This window comes from Rhinopithecus bieti, unplaced genomic scaffold (assembly GCF_001698545.2).
Source record: "Rhinopithecus bieti isolate Rb0 unplaced genomic scaffold, ASM169854v2 scaffold_51227, whole genome shotgun sequence".
Taxonomy (NCBI): domain Eukaryota; kingdom Metazoa; phylum Chordata; class Mammalia; order Primates; family Cercopithecidae; genus Rhinopithecus; species Rhinopithecus bieti.
This window is the reverse complement of record NW_016820844.1, coordinates 231,327-236,974: the sequence shown is the minus strand read 5'-3', so window position 1 is coordinate 236,974 and position 5,648 is coordinate 231,327. Positions and strand designations below refer to the sequence as shown.

General features: G+C 36.8%; 1 protein-coding gene across 1 annotated transcript in view; it reads left to right on the top strand.

The window, feature by feature from the left end:
- Window positions 1–5,648, top strand: part of LOC108520545 (vomeronasal type-1 receptor 51-like) — a 9,042-nt gene that overhangs the window by 2,161 nt on the left and 1,233 nt on the right.

Here is a 5,648-nt window from a genome sequence, read left to right as displayed (position 1 = left end):
AAAGAAAGAAAGAAAGAAAGAAAGAAAGAAAGAAAGAAAGAAAGAAAGAAAGAAAGAAAGAAAGAGAAAGAAAGGAAGGAAGGAAGGAAGGAAGGAAGGAAGGAAGGAAGGAAGGAAGGAAGGAAGGAAGGAAGGAAGGAAGAAAGAAAGAAAGAAACTCTTTGTGGCAATAAGATAGGAAATTATAAACAAGACCAAAGGCCATGTCAGACAAGGGTTAAGTTACACACCCATACACTTAAAAAATAAACTCTATTCTAATTGCCACAAGATTAATTTTACTCCTTTTTCTCTAACAGCTAAACAAACACCGGCTTAAAGATAAACGATATTTTTTTAAAAGTTACAGCTTACCACCCATCAAACACTGACTAACTGATCCCTCCATTTCACAAGCCATAACTACAGCTTTGATTAGACAACAGACTAGTTTCAGTAACTTCATGCTTCATGTCTCTGCTTTTCCTTCGTGTCCCTGCTTCACCTTTTGATGTATAGGGGTTAATTGTAATATTTTTAAATATTAAGTCTCAACCCCATAGTAACATAATAAACATAAGTGACATGTAACTACATGTTTACTTATCATGTATATGCACATTCCCCCTTTGAAAATATTCATAACTCCTCCTATAACCTGTTAAATATGTGTGTGTAGCAAACCTGTTCAGCATAAAACTCCTGCCTAATTCCTCCTCCTTTGAAGTGTCTCCTTCTGGCTTTGGCTGGAAGCTACACTTTCCAACCTGTCAGTATAGCCAGCTTACAGGCTGTAACTATTTTTAAAAAGTAAAGTATTCTTTCCAAATTTATACATCTCATGATTTTTCAGTTGACAAAGGTATAGTCTTGAATACATTTTTTTAAAAAACTTAAAAAAATAAACTTTTAAGGACTTTTAGAAGAACAGGAAATCATATTATAGGTCATAAAAGAAGAAAACAAGAGAGTTAAAAGCAGAAAAATGAAATGGAAAACAAACATATAAAGAAAATAAACAAAGCCAAGGACTGGTTACTTGAAAATATTAACAAAATTGATAACTACCTAGCAAGTCTGATAAGATATATTCTTATATATGAGTTCACATAAATTACTAATATCAGAAATGAAAAAAGGACATCACTATACATCCCTGCACACAGTAAAAAGTATATAAGAGAATATTATAAATAGGCTGGGAGTGGTGGCTCATGCCTATAATCCCAGCACTTTGGGAGGCTGGGGCAGGTGGATCACCTGAGGTCAGGGGTTTGAAACCAGCCTGGCCAACGTGGCAAAACCCTGTTTCTACTAAAAATACAAAATTAGCCTGGCATGGTGGCTCACACCTGTAATCCCACTTACTTGGGAAGCTGAGGCAGGAGAATTGCTTGAATCCGGGAGGCAAGGTTACGGTGAGCTGAGATTGTGCCATTGCACTCCAGCGTGGGCAACAAGAGTGAAGTTCCATCTCAAAAAAATAAATAAATAAATAAAAATAAAAGAGGACATCACTATACATCCCCGCACACAGTAAAAAGTGTATGAGAGAATATTATAAATAATAACATGGCAATGCGTTTAAAAATGTAGATGAAATGAAAAAATTCCTAGGAAGACACAGGTTACAAAAACTGATACAGGAAGTAATAGAAAATTTAAATAGTCCTATACCTATTAAACAAATGAATCGGTAATTTAAAACCTTACAGATAAAACTCCAGACCTATGCTGCTTCAAAGGTGAATTCTTCCAAATATTTATGAAACAAATAACATGAATCTTGCATAAACTCTCAAGCAATAGAGAGAAAGGAACACTTCCTAAAATATTTTGTAAGACAAGCATACTCTTGGGAACACTTCCTAAAATATTTTGTAAGACAAGCATACTCTTGGGTATTAAAACCTTACAGATAAAACTCCAGACCTATGCTGCTTCAAAGGTGAATTCTTCCAAATATTTATGAAACAAATAACATGAATCTTGCATAAACTCTCAAGCAATAGAGAGAAAGGAACACTTCCTAAAATATTTTGTAAGACAAGCATACTCTTGGGTATCAGATATATCTTTCGTGCCACCTCCGATTCTCTTGCCATCTTACTTTGCAACTTGTTTTACCCCAATAGTCATGGCAACCAATTTCCTCTGTGTGCAGAAAACAACAGGACTTCACTGTTCACCTCTGTTGAACTTCTCGTCTTCTGCTATAAAGCTTCTCTGTTGCTGTTGAAACATGAGCTGCTGAGAGATCTTTGATATCTGCATATGTACTTCTATATGCAGGGCTATTAATGCTCTATGGAGCAAACCTTTGATCAGTTGGATACAGTGGCTGACCAATTTTTTTTTTTTTTTTTTTTTTTTTTGAGACGTGTCTTGCTCTGTCACCCAGGCTGGAATGCAGTGGCGCAATCTTGGTTCACTGTAAGCTCTGCCTACTTGGTTCAAGTGATTCTCCTGCCTCAGCCTCCCAAGTAGCTGGGATTACAGGTATGCACCACTGCACCCAACTAATTTTTGTATTTTTAGTAGAGATGGGTATCACTGTTTTGCCCAGGCTGGTCTTGAACTCCTGACCTCAAGTGATCCTCCCGCTTCAGCCTCCTAAAGCGCTGGGATTACAGATATGAGCCACCATGTCTGGCCGTGACCAGTAGTTTTCCCACTTTCTTCCCCTAAGTAGACTTCCCTAAGACTACACTCCTTAATACATTAATAATACATTATAATTTGATTCAGTGGATGCTGTTTACATGAGTGTGTTCAGTTTGTGAAACTTCATCAAGGTTTACACTTATAGGTGGAGTTTTATGTATGTATGTTATGCCTCGATAACATGTTTAAGATGATATTATTTGCAATAGCTCCAAAAAACATTTTCAACCTAGAAATAACTCTTACAAACCTGTGCAGGACCTCTATTCAGAAAACAATAAAATATTGCCAAAAGAATGTAAAGAATACCTAAATCATTCTAATGATATACTGTATTAATTGAATGGAAGAATAAAAGATTACAATTCTCCTTAAAATAAATTATAAAGTCTATGCAACTAAATTAAAAGACACTATTGTTGTGAAAACTGACAAGCTCATTCTGAATATTTTATAACCAGGCAAAGATCCAAGAATAGCCAAGGCTACCTTGAAAAGCACAGAATGAGAGGATGTACATAGACAGATAGCAAAGCTTATTACAATGTTACGATAATTAAGATAGTAGGCAATTTTCATAATGATATAATAATAGAACAGTGTAACCAAATACAGCATCCAGAAACAGAACCAAATATTTGTACACACAATTTATGAAAAAGATAGCAATGTATAGTAGTGAGGGAATCCGTAGTCTTTTTAATATGTCGTACTACATTCTTTGGATATCTAATGAAGAAAATAAGTTTTGACCTATAAATTACATAAACAAAAATTAATATCAATGGATTTTAGATGTAAATGTGAAAGGTGAAAGTATTTCACTCCTGTGTATAAATCTAACAAAATGAATACGTATGTGCACTGTGACATATAAAAAAACTTCCTGTTTTTCGATGTTATTTATAATAGCCCCAAAATAGAAACAGCATAACTGTACATCAACGGTAGAATAAACTGGATAATAAAAATACAATGGAACATTCTACTGCCATGAAAATGAAATTACTGCTACATTTAGTAACAATTATTAATTTACAGGCATAATTGAGTAAAGAAAACAAATACAAAAGAGGGAAAACAAATTGAAAGGACAGGAAGAAGTGAACTCTGCTGTTAGAAGTTGGGATGGTTGTTACCTTACAGGAAGAAGGGAAAAGTAACTGAAAGGCAGCATAAAGGGAGTCTCTGAGGTGCTGGTAATATTCTATTTCTTGATCTAGATGGAGGTTACTCATAGGCTTCCTGTGTGAAAATTCATTTACCTATACCCATATGATTTGTACTTTTATTAAAATATGTTCTAAATCAATTATTTAAAAGTTTGTTTTAGACAATGAAGTTATATAACATTAAAGAAACCTAAGAGACATGTAAAACAAATGTAAAAGGAAATGAGAACACAGATAAGCAGAGCACCACAACACCCAGTTGCTTATGCTTTTACAGCTCTTGCTCATGGAGGCAAATTTGGGCTTATGCTTTAGCAGCTTCTAAATTGAGGAAAACTGAAGTCACTAGGACCTGCTAAAAATGGAGAACCACTCCACACGTCCTCAGTGTCATACATGCAGATTAATAATAATCTAGAGAGAAAACTCAACTATCATCCCTAGTGAATGCCCGAAAAGTAGTCCTGTCACTTAGGAATTCACCAAGTAAAGAAATTAGAAAATATCTTCATCTTGTTAAATCAAAGCCACGAGGTGACCTATAGTAGATCGGCATCCTGGAAGTGCATTTCTTGAATAGTCCAGGGAGCCTTAAGTTATAAACTAAATTTATTTGAGATTTGTATTGCTTATCAATTGCTGTAACAAATACCTCCAAATGTAGTGGTTTAAAACAACACATTTATTATCTTACTGTGTCTGTAACTCAGAAAATCAAAGTGTTGTATTTGGGTAGTTCCAGCTCAGGGTTCCTCATGGGGTTGCAATCAAGATGCCAGGCTAGGGCTCTAGTCATCATAAGGCTTGACTGGGTCTGGAGGATCTTCTTCCAATATCCCTAGTAGGTGTTGGCAGGAAGGCTCACTCCCTCCCCAAAAGGGCTACTACACAGGACAGCTGGTGACATAGTAACTGGCTTCCCTCTAGAGCTAAATTTATCACTTACATTAGACACAAAGACCACCCCTGGTACATAGGGAACTACACCAGGGCAAGAATATCAGAAGGTAGAGATTATTGGGGGTCATCTTAGAGGCTGCCTACCAGATAGGCCCTCTGTCCACCTATGACCCCAGTCTCTCTCACCAAATACACTCACCACCTTCCAAAAGGGCCTAAGGGTTCCAGAATTTAGCATTTAAATCATATCCAAGTACGTATGAAACACTTCGGGTATGGTTTCTTAAGTATGGCCACTCAAATACATAGAAACCTGGCTGTACAAACCAGAAAACACCACTACATCTGTTTTGTTTTGTTTTTTGAGAAGGAGTTTTGCTTTTGTCACCCAGGCTGGAGTGTGGTGGCATGATCTTGGCTCGCTGCAACCTGTGCCTCCCTCGTTTTAGCGATTCTCGTGCCTCAGCCCCGCGAGTGGCAAGGACTACAGGCATGCGCCACCATACCTGGCTAATTTTGTATTTTTAGTAGAGACAGGGTTTCACCATGTTGGTCAGACTGGTCTCTAACTCCTGATCTCAAGTGATCCACCTGCCTCTGCCTCCCAAAGTGCTGGGATTACAGGTGTGAGCCACTGCACTTGGCCTGCCACTACATCTGGACAAGAGTTTGATCCCTTTACTCTCAAAGTAAAAGTCTGGTATTGTACCAACCAAGCCACATAGATCCTAAGAAGAGATTCTTATTCATATTGAGAAATGATTTTAGCACATATCACTAATGTTGACTGGTGTTATAAATGAATTATTGGACTCAGAAAAGACAACTAAGGAGGTGGTTTGAATTCCATGGAGTCAATTCATTGGACAGAAGTGTATTCATGTACTCTGAACATTGCTTGTATTCGCTATTACTTGTTTCTTTCTTTCGTTT